This window comes from Diceros bicornis, chromosome X (assembly GCF_020826845.1).
Source record: "Diceros bicornis minor isolate mBicDic1 chromosome X, mDicBic1.mat.cur, whole genome shotgun sequence".
In the NCBI taxonomy this organism is placed as follows: Eukaryota; Metazoa; Chordata; class Mammalia; order Perissodactyla; family Rhinocerotidae; genus Diceros; species Diceros bicornis.
The window spans coordinates 5,092,405-5,111,608 of record NC_080781.1 but is presented as its reverse complement, the minus strand read 5'-3'; the positions used below and the strand labels follow the sequence as shown (position 1 = coordinate 5,111,608).

General features: G+C 39.9%; 1 protein-coding gene across 1 annotated transcript in view; it reads right to left on the bottom strand.

Moving 5' to 3' along the window:
• Window positions 1-18,972, bottom strand: part of STS (steroid sulfatase) — a 105,619-nt gene extending 86,647 nt beyond the window's left edge. The window contains exon 1 of the mRNA XM_058535391.1: window positions 18,595-18,972. The gene's annotated coding sequence lies outside the window, so the exon portion shown is untranslated. The remainder of the gene's footprint in view (window positions 1-18,594) is intronic.
• Between the last annotated feature and the right edge of the window lie 232 nt (window positions 18,973-19,204).

Below are 19,204 nucleotides of genomic sequence, written 5' to 3'. Positions count from 1 at the left end.
GGAATGATTCAAAACTCCAACCACCCCAGGAACCGCGAATTTCTCCTTTGCACCCACAAGTGCAACTTAAATGCTAACAGATAATGTTCCTCGGCCATAACATGCCCCACCAGTTATGGACACCCTTAAATTCCTGTGCACATGGCAATGATCTGGATAAGGCTCTTTCAAGAGAAGACTAGGTTCTGAGCATTCCATCTCTCCCTTACCTGTTACTGACCTGTCAGTACCGGTCCAGGTGGCACATCTCTCCCCATCTAACCTTTTCATCCACAGTTATCCTCGCGAATGGTCACCTTGCCACGTGCCTTTCTGAACCCAGATCAAAGCATCCTCACTCTCACACATTGGGAATTTGGAGCAATATCTTCCTCTCTCTCTTGATCTGCTTCCCATCCACCCCATCTCACCTCTTTCCCTTTCAAGGATCTTCCCTTTGCATAAAAGCAAACTCGGCTCCCACGATTCCCTTCCTCTAAAGATAACCAAGCAGGGAAATGTGACTCTTCAGTTTGGTATTCCGGCAGCCACTCTCTCATTCCTAACTCTCCCCTTAACTCTCCCTTCCGTGGCTTTTATTCTCTGTTTGTAGAGGAGTAGAGGAACGAGTGGAGAATTAAGAGTCAGGGGTCTGGTCCTGGCTCAGGGAGCAGCTATGACATCTTGGGCATGAAGCATGATCTCCTCACGCCTCACTCTCATCCACATTTACCAAGATGGAGTCTCTGTCGTAAGGCATCAACTGAGATGATGGCAATAAAGGGTTCCCACAACATCAGAGTCTCGGAGAGATATGTGCACTCCCATGCTCACTAAAGCATCATTCACAGTAGCCAAGGTATGGAAACAATCTAAGCGTCCATCAACAGATGCATGGATAAGGATATGGTATATATATACGATCTAATATTATTCAGCCATGAGAAAGAAGGAGATCATGCCATTTGTGACAACATGGATGAACTTGGAGGACATTATGCTAAGGGACATAAGCCAGACAGAGAAAAACAAATAATGTATGATCTCACTCATATGTGGAATCTAAAAAATAACAAAAGTTGAACTCGTAGAAGCAGAGAGTAGAATGATGGTGGCCAGGGGCTGGGGGGTGGGGAAATGGGGAGATGATGGTCAAAGGGTACAGCCTTTAAGTTATAACATGAATAAATTCTGGGGGTCAATGTACATACAACATGGTGACTTCAATTAATAATACAGTACTGTATACTTGAAATTTGCTCAAATGGTAGATCTTAAGTGTTTTCGCCATGCACACACAAACACAAAAAGGTAACTATGTGATGTTACAAATGTGTTAACTTAATTGTGGTAATTACTTTACAATGTATATGTATATCAAATCATCATGTATTTATTTTAAATATATACAATTTTATTTGTCAATTATACCTCAATAGAGCTGGAAAAAAAGAGAACAATCCCCTGCCTGCCCCCAAAGAAAAAGAAATAACATGTTTCCAAAATGATAAAGTGCTAGACAAATGCAACTTGTTAGAAGTGCTTTAATCTATCTATACCTTTGCAACAAAAGCAATTCACTGACAGTTCAACCAAATCCATTCCAATTCAATGAAAGCTTATGGGGCAAAAAGTGGATAAAAGACATTGTGACAGTCTTATGATGGTTTCACGGTTGAATGAGACCCAGAATCACCCTGCAAGGCTCTGACCGGCCAAACGAGGGAATCCATGAGTACAGAGCCCACTAAAATGAGTGATGGAGTGGGGAATGTGGCTTCTGCAGATGAAGTTTCAACCCTGGCTGCCCTGCTTGGTAGAGGTGAAATTGAGAACCATCCACCTAGCATTTTTGTCAGCATTTTCTTTGGTAAAATGGGGATAATCATAATAATGCTTTATAAGTATTATTGTGAAGATAAAATTAGTACTTAGTACTATGATTCAATAAGGGAATGATAGTTAGGGGCCAACATTTGTTAGTTGTAGTCATTCTCAGCATTATGATTATAATTTTGTGTAGACTATAGTAAGTACTCTAATAGAATTTTAAACAAAGATGTGGGAGGCCAACCAAAAGATGGTCACAATGACACCCCTTCTGGTATTCACATCTTGTATAATCCCCTCCCCTTGAGTGTGGCTGGACCTCGCGACTTGGTTCTAATGAACAGAAGACAGAAATAGTGATGGGACATCACTACTGTGATTAGGTTGCAAAAGACTATGACTTCTGACTTGCTAGCTGAAATGTTCCTCTTGCTTGACTTTGATGAAGTGAGTTGCCACGTTGGAGAGACCCCTGTGATGAGGAACTGAGGGAGACCTCTAGCCAACAGCCAGCAGGGATATGAGGCTCTCAGGCCAATAACCTATAAGGAACTGAATCTTGCCCCAAACCATCTGAGTGACCTTGGAAATGGATCCTGCCTCTGTCAAACCCTCAGATGAGAACACCAACCTGACTGGCACTTTGATCACACTAGAGAAGCCAGCCAAGCTGTGCCGGAATTCCTGATGCCCAGAGACTCTGAGATAAGAAAGGTGTGTTGCTTTAAGGCAGAAAGTTTTGGGGTCATTCGTTACATAGCAGTAGATAACCAAAACAAAATACAATAGCTTAAGATGGAAAGTTCAGTTGTCTTAATGAGAACCTGAAAAAAGCTTTCCATGGTGGCGGCTCAAAAGGTCATGCTGAATGTATTTTAAGAACATGTTTCATTAGTAATGAGTGGTCGGAATTTATATAAGAAATTTAAAGATACATTGCTCAGCTCACCAACTATGTGAAAAATGAATTTTTGTTTTACAACTGAAAGTTGAAAATGCCAGGAATGGAAAAATGTACTTATGGTAGCCCAGAAGGATATGGTCGAAAGAGAGATTAAATGGAGCCAAATTCAGTCTCTGCGTGAGTCTTAAGTAAAGTTTCACCAAAAATCTAGCCCAAAAATCCAGGTTCATAGGCCTACTTTGGGCTAGTATGCTTTTATCATACACAAAAATCAAATATGATTTTTTGAAATAAATTTTGTTTTGTTGTATTTTTACTTTTATTCTAAAGGTACAGAAGAAAAAAATATAAGCCAACTAACTATTCAGAGACCCACTCGGGTCATATGCTTCTCTCCACATCCTTTTTTCTGTGCTTGTTGTGTAAATGGCTGAGTGCACAGCATTCCAACCACCATGCGCCCTGGTGTTTTGTTTGTTTTTGTTTTTCCACACAGAACTCTCACTATGAGATGGAGAAATGTCTCAAGAAACAGCAGGGGTCAGACATGGAGGGCGCTGTCAGCCCACTAAGGACATTTATCTTTATGCAGAAGTGATGGCGAGACAGGCAAAATTTCAACCTGCGGGTGACAGGTACATTTGGTTTGCATTCTCAGACAGTCATTCTGCTACTCCACAGTGGATGGATTGGGCAGAGACTGGGGTGGATGTGAACATAAGGGGCATGACACTACAAAGAGGTGGTACCCAGACTAGGTGGGGGCAGGCAGGAGAGAACAGAACCAATTTGAGATGCGATCAATAGAACTTGGTAATTGATTGGATATGAGGTGTAAGAAAGAGAGGGCAGTCAATGATACTTCACCCTGCTCTCTGGAAAGATACTGGGGCCATTAGCTGTGAAAGAGAACAATGAAGACAGAAAATGTTTGGGGTTTAAGATTATGAATCTGCTCCGTGTTAACACGTCACCACAGTAAGAATCAATTGTATATATGTGTGATCTTTGGGAAAAATTCATTCCAATTTTCTGTGCTTTTTGATGAGAGGGTTAGTTGAGGCGCAGAACTTTTTTATTAAAATTAAACCCAATGGGGTAAAGCCCATTAATAATTATTAATATCTGTATTAATTTTTGAATTGCCGAATGGTTTTGGTTAGCTCACTGTGACAGTATATCATTAATTATACCTCTAAAATGTGCCTGGGGTAGATAATATTAGGCCTAGGGTGAGAAATTTCATCTTGCCCAATTAAGAATGTTGGAAAATTTGTTTGTTAATAGCCACTTAGAATCCCACGGCATATAAATTATTACTGTCTGCAGTAAGCCGACCTTATTTTTTCCCATAAGCGTGGATTAGAACAAGGTGCTTATAAAGCTGTTTCAAACTATTAAAACAGAGCTAGTTGTTAAAAGTACTTAAAAATTAAATGCAAGTGCTCCAAAATATTAAGAGCATAGCACATTAGCTTCCGAAAAACTGCATAATTTTCCCCCTTAAAAAATTATTTTTCTGGACCACCTTAATTTGGCAACAAAGCAAGAAAACACTTTTTGAGAAAGTAGCTATTCCTAAAACAAAATTATGATGAAGGAGAGAGCCAAAAGAACATTTCCATAACTAGAGATGTAATTACATTAAATTTGTTCATTAAAAGAAAATTAACCCTGCACTTCTATAATGGAAACTTTACCACGACAATGAAAATGTTCCTGATCTATTTGCTCCATGGGGAAAGACGCTTATTGAAAATAGAGAAAAATCTACATTACAAAGCCATATTTACTTAGAAGAAATGCAGTTTTTGTTCAATTCAAGCTACATACAATAAATAAAATTTGGTTAACACAGTGTTATCTAATCGATGTCCTGTTTTAAATTCATAAAGAAAAACAGTCTGAAATCAGGACAGCAAAAACCCTATCTGAATGTGTGTTTAAACAGGTATTTCTATAGATTTAAATACCTATTTAAATTGCTTGTGAGTTTTCTAAAACAAATATTCATGTTTTATTTATTGAACGAACATCTGTTTTTATTGACCCTTCGACAGTAGCCGGGGCTCTGGTCTTTGTATATCTCAATACACTCAATTATACTTAGTAGAATTGAAGTCAGTTATATTAATTTAGGAGTATTAATAAAGAAAAAGTATTTTTAAATAAAGGAAGTCTTGGGGCCGGCCTGGTGGCGCAAGCGGTTAAGTGTGTGCGCTCCGCTTCGGTGGCCCCGGCGATCACAGGTTCGGATCCTGGGCACACACCGAAGCACCGTTTGTCAAGCCATGCTAAGGGGCGTCCCATATAAAGTGGAGGAAGATGGGCACGGATGTTAGCCCAGGGCCAGTCTTCCTCAAGAAAAAAGGGGAAGATTGGCATCAGATGTTAGCTCAGGGCTAGTCCTCCTCAGAAAAAAAAAAAAACAAACAAAAAGAGGAAGTCTTGCCCAACCTCTTCGTTCACATTTGAAATCTTCAGAACAGCTGGAGTAACAGCGAGTTCTACAAGATCAAAGACTGTCCTGACCCCACTCACTTCTATTCTCTCTCCTTGGCCCGGTTGATGCCCCATGAGGTGAAGATGGAGGGCTGTATGCAAAGAGTCCTGATATGATGCTCTCCATCCTGGTGCCACCACTAATGAGCTGTCAACACTAGAACAGGTCACCCAGTCTTCGCAGGTCTCTGTTTCTGCGTTGTATGATAAAAGGGTCCTATCATGTCCCAAATCCTGTAATGTTTATGCTCCCACAGCCTGATGGTTTTTCTCTAAGTCGGCCTGGAACTGACTCTGTATTTTTTTCTAATTAGATGGGAGAGGAGCAGGCTCCGAAAGCATCGACACAAAGCAAAACACTCTATGAAAATTGTGAGAAACAGAGTCTGAAGAGCATTCGACAACCCATCCTGTTTGAGTTCTTAAAAAGCATTCCTCCCTACTGTCAGGGTAAATCTCTGGCTGCCTCCACCTGCACTTGGTACCTTGGCAAGACTGCTGTTCATCTAGAGATAGAGAGACGCTGAAAGGCAGGTGCCCCGGCTGGGCTCTGGTTGATTTATGGCACAGATGTGAGTGAGTTTGTCATGAGATTAGATACCTCCAGCCCGGGTCCAGGAGTTGGGGGATTTCTCAGGCAAAGGTAGTAACTGTCCTGAGATCTTGGAAATACCCAAGCTTAGGCAAGGCAGCTGAGAGGGAGCCCCTCCTCTGGAGTTCAGAATAGCAGAAAAGTACAGATTCAACCCCAGTGGGAAAAGCAACACCAAGAGAAGACGTCTCCAGAAGTAGGGCAGCGTAGATGCCAACAGCAAAGGCATCAATAACAACTCACACCCTGCTGTTGGTATCAGATCATTAGCCTAGAGGCGCCCTTCTTATATAGACCGCAGTCTACTTCTAACAACCAATGTGGCAGGTTCTGTCACTCTCCCCATTTTACAGATGAGGAAAGCAAGGCTGAGAAGTGAAATCATCTACTCAAGGACATGTGGCAAGTGAGTGACAGAGTGGGGTTCACAGTCTAGTTCTGTTGGGCTCCAGATCCATCCACAGAGAAAGGTGATGACAGTTGCCCAGCCAAGAGTGATTGTAGTAACCACCTGGGATAGGGGCTGGGGCAGCGTGTGGCTGAAGGAGCAAGTATTCAATTTTACCTTACACAAAGCTGGGTTATTTGAATATTTATGACTAATTATGTAATTTAGAAATTATTTTTCATTGGGGTAAAATCCACATAACAAAATTGATCATCTTAACCTTGCTTAAGCATACAGCTCAGTGGCATTAGGTATGTACACATGGTTGTGCAGCCGTCACCACCAATTTTCACCGTGCAAAACTGAAACTCTGTCCCCATCAAACAACAACTCCCTATTACCTTCTCCCCCCAGCCCTGGCAACCACCATTCTCCTTCCTATCGCCATGAACTTGACTGCTCTAGGAACCTCAGATAAGTGAAATCACATAGTGTTTGTCCTTTTTGTGGATGGCTTATTTGCCTGAGCATAATGTCCTCAAAGTTCATCCACGTGGCATATGTCAGGACTTCATTCCTTTTTAAGGTTGAATAATATCCCATTGTATGGATACACCACATTTGGTTTCATCACCACTCATCTGTTGATGGTAATTATGTAATTTTAAAAAATAAAACATGGAAAACGAGTCACCAAATAGTTAACCACCATTAACTCCACTCCTGGACTCTTGACCACTGTTACAGAGTTCTTTTTCTCGATTATTTACAGGATTAAAACTTGTGAACATTTACGTATTTTTAAATAACTACATAATGTACACACTTATAACATGTCTGATCACTCTGGGCTGTATGCTGCTATCTTTGCCCTGAATATGACATTTCATTTATGTACAACTCAAATGAAAACTTTTATTCATCGTGTAATTTCTCATTGAATTCTTAAACAACTGAAAAACAAAAATGCTTTTTTGGCATACTACACATGTGTATGTACACACTATGTATACTATATATATATATGTAGAGAGAATGACAAATATATTATATATATATAGAATGACCAACTATATATCTGTCTCTGTTGATAAATAGATTATACACATATATATATCACCTTATATTAATATATTGAAATGTCTATGAATATCAATGCTTTTTAAAAGTTAATATTTCAATGTTCTCCCAAATTTTGCAAAAGAATAAAATTTTCTTTGCTGATTCATTATTTTCATTCTCAATAGCTGAATCTCTTGTAGCTAGATGTTTACATCTAATGGCTTACTTCTAAGACAAAAGAAGATTAGCAATTCACCTACTCTGCACATAATAATTCATAATTATCAAAAGCAAATATTTAGTCATGTTATCATGCTCCCCAGAAGATATTTGATGTCATGGAGCTTTGATAAAGTGTCATTTTTAGTGAAATAAAAGTGAAAAGTATATTTGTAATGAGTGGATTGCCTTTTAAGAACATAGGTTATCTTAACTCTAAACTGCATTTTTCCCCAAACTAAAGAACAAAGCTGCATTTTGTGATTGAGTTGCATTATCAAGAGCATCTAGCACATTCACAAACGAGGATAACTGACACGGCATATCCCTGTTAGTACTTCAATTTCTTTTCGTTTTCCTATGCTTTGAAAGACTAAATGTTTTTTAAAACAGTTGTTCTTTAGGGGGCTCAAAGTTCTGCAATTAGGAGATGCCTACCATGGATAAAGCCAACTGGAATTAATTAGAATAACGTTTGTTACGACAGTGTACACCTCCTCTATGCTAGTACATTTCCACTTGGAATAAATTTGAGTGAGTTAATAAACGGGATTCTCCCACTGCAACTTCAGTTTTAACTACTTGAGCGAGATCCCAAAGGTCCATTATGTGGCACCTTTGTGCTTTGGCCAAGGCACTGATGTAAACGGTGCTCACCATATGGCAACTGTGTGGAAGGAAGCCATTCCTCTCTTGCTCTGCCTAATAATACCTCTACTCAGCCTCCAAATCTAAATGCTTTGCCATAATCCACTCATCGTGGCTTACCTAACCTTACTTAACCTTAGGTTAACCTTAACCTAATACAGTTTACTGAATTTTATGAAGAAAACTGTGTATTAGAGTGGTCTTCAAAATTCTGGGGTATGTGAACATCCTAAAACGTTCCTCTCTGGTATGTTGAGAGCGTCACCATAGCTGGAGAGTTCTCAGTACTGGAGAAGAGTGAACAGATGGATCATTACAGTGGTATATGGAGAAAAGGGTGCGAAGGCCAGGTTTCGATGACCTGTTTATTGGTAATAGTGAATTATAGAAGGATTTTGTAAGAAAAACATATATAGAAACTACTATGATCTGGATGTTTGTGTCCCCCTCAAATTCATATGCTGAATCCTAACCCCCAAAGGTGATGATATCAGGAGGTGGGGCCTTTGTGAGATGATTAGGTCATGAGGGTGGAGCCCTCATGAATAGGATTAGTGCCCTGATAAAGGAGACCCCAGAGAGCTCCCTCACCTCTTCCAACACATGAGGAGGTGATGGTGGGCTGCCTGGCATATGCAGGAAAGAAGCTCTGGAGAGATTCTGGTCTCTCTTGGTAGAGTTCTTTGGGTTTCAAGGCTGGAGCCCATAATAAAGTTGTACTCTCCCTACGGAGGTCATCTCTGCACACAGAGTTTTCTCAGGGGCCTCAAGGGAAGCAACAGAGCCTGGGTCAAGACAGGTTTGGGATATTCGCACATTCCAGCATCCCCTGACCAGAACACCACAGAGAAACCCGATCACACCTGAACTTCTAACATTGGGTATTAAGGAATGGGCCTGCATTACAGGCAACCATGCGACAACATGGGCAGCAGAGTAAAAGGAGAGAAAACGAATACCCAGAGAGTCTGGAGGAGAAGAGAAAGCAAGGGTCTGAGAATGGAGGGAAGTGCTTCCTTACATGCTGATGTTGTCATCTGTGCTGTAAATATCAGAAGACCACTGGGATGGTTCTCTCTGGGGTCCTAAAGATTTCTTTATGGGAGTGAGAACCGTTCAGCCAGGCAGTGACTTGAGATGAAAAAGAAAAACATCATTTTAGCCATCAGGAACCGGGGCCAAGCATGACCAATTTAACAACCAGCTTAGGGAACAAGACAAAGACGGCTCGGAACGAGGACATCCCTGCTAAGTGGACGGCCAGCCTGCTCTTCTTCCTAACCTCACACTTCAGCAAGCTGCCTAACCCTCTGCGTTAAAGGCACTTCACAGAAATGATAAGGAGCCTGGGCATCTTTCCAGGGAGGTTAGGGATGCCACTGCCCGCCTCCCCCTCCCCCCGCCCCCCGCTATCACACAATCACTCTGCTTTTCAGTGACTATAAATACATGCATATGGCTGTGAGGATCTGTAAGCACAAGGCAGAGGCATTTGCTTAAATTGCTTTGGTAGTTAAGATGGCGGGCAGCTGAAATGCATGGCCTGATCAGAATGTTCTCCCAGGTTCAAAATCCAGCCAGAGGAAGACTCGATGTAAAACTTGTCCAAAATGATGTAATGATCACATCCTTGGTTGTGAGTCTGCAGGGAACCTGCCACAACACTTCAGGGTAATGTGAGCCTCCCTGACATCTATGATTAGCTGATGGAACCCTCCAGAAAAGAGTCCTGTGTGTTTGGTTGTCAGCATTGGCTCACACCATGGCCCCCTGACCTGTGCCTGACCTCCATTCTTCCGCCTAAGGAATCAGCCTTCCCAGTACCAGGGTCTGGGTGAGCAGCCACAGCCTTCTCATTCCCCCATTAAAGTGGGACACTGCTCGTCCCTGCATCTACCTCACCGGTCTAGGCAAAAGGAAAAAGAAAACTGAATGAAATTCAAACTTACCAGCCTCTTCCTCTTGGATAGAAGACCTCAGACACAAGCTAAGGCAGAAGAAGACAAAAATTCCAACAGAGCTTAATGTGTGTCACTTTGCCTTCTCTGAAACCATCCTCCATGTCTCAAGGTGGTTAAAAATAAATGGAATAAAGTCCTGTAAATCTCTTTTCTTAACCACAACACATGTATAAGTGTTAGTAGAACAGGAACCGAGTGGTCATTCCAGCCACCTTACTCATGTATCCTGTAGATGGCGCCTGCTTTTGGGGACCACCCCTCTACTCGCCTCTACTCTATTTCCCCAAGAGCTTCTGACTCACACCAGTTTCACCAGCTCCCAACGTCTGGGCTCTAGGTCTGAATTGGTTCCTCAGATCTGCACTGTCGACTTCTTTGCCATCGGATCCTAAATTCCCTGAGACAACATCCCAGAATGCAAATGTTGACAGCTAGGCTCTGTCCACTCAAGACATGCAGATAGTTGAAAACATTTAAAGCAAAAAAGAGAAGTTATTGTATACGCAAAAAGCAACCAGCTTTCACTGCCAGTTAAGACGTAGAAAGCCAAAGGGACGCCCAAGCTCACAGTGACAAGATAAAGCATTAAACCTCAAAATCATAATTACTTTCTAAACTCTGGTCAAATTCTCATAATATCCAGTTCACTAATTAGACCACTGTAAAGTGTACAACTCAGTGGCTTTTAGCACATTCACAATGTTGTGCAACCATCACCTTTACCTAGTTCCAGAACATTTTCATCACCCCCAAAGAAATCTCTGCAACCATTAAGCAGTCACTTCCCATTTCTCCCTCCCACTAGCCCTTGGCAACCACTAATTTGCTTTCTCTATGGATTTTCCTATACTGGATATTTCATATAAATGTAATTATATAGTATGTAGCCTTTTGATTCTGGCTTCTTTCACTCAGTATGATGTTTTCAAGGTTCATCCACACTGTAGCATGTGTCAGCATTTTGCTTCTTTTTATGGCTGAATGCCATTCCATTGCATAGGGCCATGCCCCATTTGGTTTACCCATTCATCTGTTGATGGACATTTGTTTTGCTCCCACTTTAGGGATATTTTTGCTAGTGCTGCTATGAACATTTATGTACAGGTTTGTGTTTGAACACCTGTTTATAGTTTTCTGGGGTATCTATCTAGGAGTGGAATGGCTGGGTCACATGGAAATTCTATGTTTAACTAATTGAGGAACCGCCAGACGGTTTTCTACAGTGGCTGCACCATTTTACCTTCTCATCAGCATACGAGGTTCTCAATAAAATCACAGTTTTTTAACCCATCAGAAAGCTGAGGATGCAATGAAACCTAAATGAACTAGAACCCAGGATGTGGTGAACCTTCCTACAAAGAGGAGACCCTCAGTTGCTTTCATCCCTGGTGGAAGGAATGAGGAAAAGAGGAGGAAACCCTCAGATGAAGTGGAAAGGGGTGTGCAGTGGCTGCATGTGGGTCGGCAGACATGGCAGATCAGGATCTCGAGGACGTCCAGCCAGATAGCCCATCTGCAGCCAACCTCATTCCTGCACGTCTTCACTGATCACATGGATGGCAGGATGCCATGGCTGGGGCAGGGCAGCAAAGGGAGAGGCATCCCTCCAGGGCACTCCAAGTTTCACCATGAGCAGTCACATCTGTCCCTGTCCCCCAGCCAGGATGGAAATGTGGGATTACCAAATCCAGGGCAGGAGACAGAACAGGGAGAATTCCTCAAAACCCAACAAGCCAGCATCCAGGCTGTAAAGCAGAGTGAAGTCCTCTGAGCCTCACTGGTACTCAGATCCCAAGCTCTGTTAAAGGGCAAGTGTGGATCCCCTCTCAAAGCATTTGAAGCCAGAGGAGAACTGAACCTAATTAAAGCTACAACAGACAACATCTATACTGACAGAGGAGCCCACACAAGTGGTCAGATGGACAAAGGTGTGTGATGTTTTCTAGGGGTACATATTAGTGCCCACTATTCTTCTATGCTCAATTTACATCATTAAAAAATATATATAGCACAATACACATTCTTTTCAAATGCACATGGAACATTCTCCAGGATAGACCACATATTAGGGCACAAAACAAGTCTCAATAAATTCGAGAAGACTGAAATAATACCAAGCATCTTTTCTGACTTGGTATGAAACTAGAGGTCAACTACAAGAAAAAAACTGGAAAGCCATGAATATGTGGAGATTAAACAAAATGCTACCAAACAATTATTAGGTCAATAAGTAAATCAAAGGAGAAATAAAAAAATATCTAGAGACAAATGAAAATGAAAATATGACATACCAAAATTTATGGGAGACAGCAAAAGTGGTACAAAGATAGAAGTTTATAGTAACACAGGCCTACCTCAAGAAACAAGAAAAAAATCTCAAATAAACAATCTAACAATACACCTAAAGGAACTAGAAAAAGAAAAACAAAGCCCCAAATCAGTAGAAGGAAAGAAATAATAAAACCAGAGCAGAAATAAATGACATAGAGACTACAAAAAAAACAACAGAAGATCAACGAAACTAAGAGTGGGTTCTTTAAAAACATAAACAAAATTGACAAACTTTTAGCTAGACTCACCAAGAAAAAAAGAGAGAAGTCTGAAATAAATAAAACCAGAAATGAAAGAGGAGAAATTACAACAGACACCACAGAAATACAAAGGATTATAAGAGAATTCTAAAAAAGCTATACGCCAATAAACTGGATAATCTAGAAGAAATGGATAAATTCTTAGAATCATACAATCTTCCAAAACTGAATCAAGAAGAAATAGAGAATTTGAATACACCAATCACCAGTAAGGAGATTGAAACAGTAATCAAAAACCTCCCAAAAAACAAAAGTCTAGGACTAGACAGGTTCCCCGGTGAATTCTACCCAACAGTCAAAGAAGATTTAATATCTATACTTCTCAAACTCTTCCAAAAAATTGAAGAGGAGGGGACACTTCCTAACTCATTCTATGAGGCAAACATTACCTTGATACCAAAACCAGACAAGGACAACACAAAAAGAGAAAATTACAGGCCAATACCACTGATGAACATAGATGTAAAAATCCTCAACAAAATACTAGCAAATCGAATACAACATTACATTAAAAGGATCATACACCATGATCAGGTGGGATTTATCCCAGGGATGCAATGACGGTTCAACATCTGCAAATCAATCAATGTGATACACCACATTTACAAAATGAGGAATAAAAATCACATAATCATCTCAATAGATGCAGAGAAAGCATTCGACAAGATACAGTATCCGTTTATAAAAACGCTGTATAGAATGGGTAGAGAAGGAAAGTACCTCAACATAATAAAGGCCATATATGACAAACTCATAGCTAACATCATACTCTACAGTGAAAAACTGAAAGCTATCCCTCTAAGAACAGGAACCAGACAAGGATGCCCACTTTTGCCACTCTTATTTAACATAGTATTGGAAATCCTAGCCAGAATAGTCAGGCAAGAGAAAGAAATAAAAGGGATCCAAATTGGAAAGGAAGAATTAAACTGCCACTATTTGCAGATGATGTGATTTTACACACAGAAAACCCAAAAGAATCCACCAAAAAAACTATTAGAAATACTCATTGAATACAGTACAGTTGCAGGGTACAAAAATGAACATACAAAAATCAGTTGCATTTCTATACACTAACCACAAAATAACAGAAAGAGAAACTAAGAAAATCCCATTTACAATCGCAACAAAAAGAATAAAATACCTAGGAATAAATTTCACCAAAGAGGTGAAAGACTTGTACACTGAAAACTATACAACATTTTTAAAAGAAATCAAAATGACACAAAGAAATGGAAAGATATTCCATGATCATGGATTGTAAGAACTAACATAGTTAACATGTCTATACTTCCTAAAGCAATCTACAGATTCAGTGCAATCTCTATCAAAGGTTCAAAGACATTTTTCATGGAAATAGAACAAGGAATCCTAACATTTATATGGAACAACAAAAGACCCTGAATAGCCAAAGGAATCCTGAGAAAAGAGAACAAAAATAGAGTTATCATACTTCCCTGATTTCAAAATATACTACAAAGCTATAGTAACCAAAACAGCATGGTACTGGCACAAAAACAGACACACAGATCAATGGAACAGAATTGAAAGGCCAGAAATAAACACACACATCTATGGACAGCTAAAATTTGACAAAGGAGCCAAGAACACACAATGGAGAAAGGAAGTCTTCAATAAATGGCGCTGGGAAAACTGGACAGCCACATGCAAAAAAATGAAAGACCATTATCTTACACCATATACAAAAATTAACTCAAAATGGATTAAAGTTTTGAATGTAAGACCTGAAATCATTAAACTTCTAGAAGAAAACAGGCAGTATGCTCTTCGACCTTGGTCTTAGCAGCATCTTTTCAAATACCATGTCTCACCAGGCAAGGAGAATAAAAGAAAAAAATAAACAAATGGGACTACATCAAACTAAAAAGCTTCCGTACAGCAAAGGAAACTATCAACAAAATGAAAAGATAACCTAACAAGAGGGAAAAGATTTTTTCAAACCATACATCTGATAAGTGGTTAATCTCCAAAATATATAAAGAACTCATACATCTCAACAACAAAAAAATGAATAACTCATTTTTAAATCAAAAGATGGGCAAAGGATCTGAACAGACACTTTTCCAAAGAACATGAAAATACTAATTCAATATATTTGTACCCCTATGTTCATTACAGCATTGCTCACAATAGCCAAGATGTGGAAGCAACCTAAGTGCCCATCAGTGGATGAATGGATAAAGAAGATGTGGTACATATACACAATGGAATACTACTCAACCACAAAAAAGATGAAATTGTGCCATTTGTGACAACATGGATGGACCTTGAGGGTATTACGCTAAGCTCAATAAGTCAGACAGAGAAAGACAAGTACCATATGATTTCACTTATAAGAGGAAGAGAAAAACAACAATAACAAAGAAACACATAGATATAGAGATTAGATTGGCGGTTACCAGAGGTAAAGGAGGTAGGGAGGAGGATGAAAGGGGTAAAAAGGCACATGTGTACAATGATGGATTATAATTAGTCTTTGGGTGGTGAACATGATGTAGTCTACACATAAATTGAAATATAAGGATGTACACCTAAAATTTATATAATTTATAAACCAATGTTACCTCAATAAAAAAATAAAAAAAGATCTCAAAGAGAAAAAATATATATATACACATATATCTGTAAATATATATATACATAGGTGTGTGTATATGTATATATAGGACATGTAAAGTAGCACACCATATGCAAATGTTAAAATTATCAGACACAGCCTCTAAAACATCCATCATCATAATAAATATGATAAAGGATCCATAAAAGAATTTAAGTGTGTTCATTGTCTTCCATTGGTGGTACCTTCTGGATAAACAATATCTATAGACTTTGACAATTAATTAATAGGATTAATAGGGAGCAGTTCAAAATTGCCTTCAGCTGAAAAGTACTTTTGAAGTAAATATACAAGTAGATCCGATCTTTGGAATAAAAAGTTCTAAAAGAAACTCGCAGACTGAAAGGAAGATGTGCATTCAGGTAAATGTTATCTTCCAGTCCACTCTTTAGGGGAGCATTCTTTGTACTGAGATGAAGAACATTGTGAAAGCCGGGGTAACACAAGACACTTAATGACAATGATTGTCTTTGGGTTAAATGTTATTTTGAAAAAGATTCAAGATATCACATTTGCAGCTGAGGGCATCTTTCCCCACACAGAGCTTTATTCTTTGTGCTCAATCCCACTGGGGGTGTCCTAATTGAAGAACATCTTCTATAAGGCAGACATGCCCTTGGCAAGGAGTTTCATATGTTGAGTTTACATAAGCTTCAAGTTTTTTATCACTTGCTGACAGACCATTATAACAATAGTAAACCAAGAAGATCCATGTTCAAACAGCAACATGATTATACAGTAGTCTCCCCTTATCCGCGGTTTCAGTTACCCATGGTCCAAAAATACTAAATGAAAAATCCCAGAAATAAACAATTCATAAGTTTTAAATTGCACTTTGTTCTGAGTGATGAAATCCCGCACCATGCCAGTCTGTCCTGCCCGGGACACGAATCATCCCTTTGTTGGATCCCCAACCATCGACATCGTCTGCTCCTGACATCCAACGACCGACACAGTCATGGTTTGAAGATCCTCCTTCATCAGGAGGTCACTAGTAGCCTAATGCTATGTCAGAGTGCCTATGTCATTCATATCACCTCATCTCATCACGTAGGCATCGTATCATCTCACATCATCATAAGAAGAAGGGTGAGTACACTAGAATAAGATATTTTAAGACAGAGAGACCACAGCCACATAACTTTCATGACAGTGTATTGTTATAATTGTTCTATTTTATTATTATTGGTGTTAATCTCTTACTCTGCCTAACTTATAAATTAAACCTCATCACGGGTATGTAACTATAGGAAAAAACATATATATAGGGTTCAGTACCATCCATAGTTTCAGGCATCCACGGGGGGCCTTGGAATGTATCCCCCATGGATAAGAAGAGAGTACTGTACTTGACAACAGAATATAATTCTACTTAATTAATTAGCTAATAATGGCAGTGCCTTTTTTATTAAGATGGTACCTATGCAAATGTAAACAAAGGGCACCCAATATAGTCACAGGGTGCGCTGTATGCATAAGGTAAACATCCACAGACATACATTTACTGATTAGAGGGGCATGCAGTATGATGACATCATTTTAAAAACAACCATATAATTTTTAAGTAAAAGAAACGAAGATATTAGAAACGAGAGACTAGTTAAGGTGTACCTGCCACAAGATTCCAGAGTTAATATTTCTATAGATGGTTTGTGTGCACTTTAGAAGGTAAACAGGGATTGTCTGGCACCATCCCGAGCTTGCTAGAAACAACGCAGGCTTCTCATCCCTTAAGGTAACACTACCAGATCTCTCACTCCTGGTAATATCAGCAGTAGAATGAATAGCAACTCTAGCCCGGAATCTGAAAATCTCAGGTTACAGTATTTATCAGTTGTAGCTGGCTACACAGACATTCCAGAAGAGTGATGATTTGCAAAAGAGTTGTAGCGAATGTGAAAGGTTTTCGAGAACATGCTATGCGACTCTGCTCTATTCAATAATTTATACCAACGATCTGTATGAATAAACTATGAGGTATTGATCCAACATGTGCAGGTTAGTTTGTGCTTTGGAAGAGAATGAAATCTCTGAAAGACCCTGATAAGTGGAACAAAAGATGAAAACCAGCAAAATTCAAGTCAATGGCGACACCCCTAATCCATTTATTTAAGAAACATAATCATCAGCACAAGAACACTGATATTAAGATGTGGCCTTACTGCAACTCGTATGAAGATGTTAATTGCCAACAAAGTGTAAGTCAGGTGAGCGATGGAGCGACTTGAAGTCACAAAGGCTAAAATTAATGCTACTTTATGTACATTAATAGGGAAATGTTTTTGAGACAAGGAAGAGAAGTTCCACTGGACTCTGCATACCTGAAACTATAGTTGGAATAATATTTTTCACTTCAGATCACTGCTATTTAAGAGGGATAGACATAAACTGGCTCATCAAGGGGACAGGAAACAGGATGCTTCAGGGTACAAAAACCATTATACAGAAGTGATTACTCAGGAATTGGTAACATTTCACCCCGAGCACAAAAGGCATTAGAGTTGTCTTTGAATTTGCTTGAGTGGCTGTCTGTGAAAGAGAGCAAGGATTTAGCTGTTGTCTCAGAGGCCAGAGCTAGGACTGTGTCCAAAACAAGGAACACAATCTTCTAAGAGCTGCCAGACCACAAAATGACCAGCCTGTCAAAGCACATCTTTCCCCTGCCACAACCAGGCGGAGACTGAAAATCCCCATCTCTTGGGGATATCGTAGAAGGGATTACTTCACGAAGAAGTAGGGAATTTGGGCAAAGGGACTACCGCTATAATCCTTCCCAACCAGGAGTTTCCGTCAGTCCACAAGCAAACTCATCATCTATGATATACTGAAGCAGAAATGAAAAATAAAAGGGTACCCAGTAAGAAAGGAACCCAACCAAACAAGCACCCTTGTCCATCTTTGCAAAGCATCTATCTGCACAATGCTCTTTCCTTTGCCTATTACACCGCGGATGAGATCTTGATGAAATAAACTTGATAGGAAGATGATAATTAACAAATAATTTGGCAACATAATTTAATTATGGCCCATTCAAATGTTTTGAAACAGCCATACAAGTGATTTGCATCTTACTAATTAGCCCCATTTCTAACCCCTTCTACACCTTCCCTTGCTAAGCCTCACAGAAAATCATTACAATCAATAGAAATTACCAAGCAACAACAGATTTTAAAAACAAACACACGACAATGCACGTTGAGAGAATACCCAACAGAAGCAGGGAGCTCCCGTGAACTTCCCAACTCGGTTTGTTTCAAGGTTAAAAGCAAAACACACTTACTATCTTCAAGGCATCTCTGGCTTCCAACCATTGGGCTGATGGTCGAGGAGACAGCAACTTCACTCATTTACCCTCCATTCATGGTGTCTGCACCAGCAGGAGTCTAAGAAGCATATTCCCAGAAGGAGCCTCCTCCTTGGAAACAGAGCTTGCCCAACCAAGTCTTGGCATTCCTCTCAAATAAATCTTTACCGTATGGTTTTGCTCTGCTGCCACGGCTTGGCCAACAGCACTGCTTGTGCAGGTCATACGATGAAGATATGACTAAGCGCACATTCTCTTGGTGTGTTCCTTGATTATTTTCTCCCCTGCAGCTCAACAACAATCCTTGGAAGAAGAGGTTGTTACGCTCAAGTCATACCACTGAAAATGCTGAATCTCCCCCCAACCCCCTGATCTCAGAAAACAGCAACAGTTAAGAAATGCTCTCACCTCTGTGTTCTGGAAAATGGCTCCCTGCAAAGAATCTCCCTCCCGCATATGACTTACATAAGACTCATGGATGGCCCCCACACAGAGGGCAAGGCCAGACACAGACTCTCCGCATTCCCATTTGTTGTCTTGTAAATGATTCACTGAATTGCTTGTCCCCACTGATCAATCAGAATAA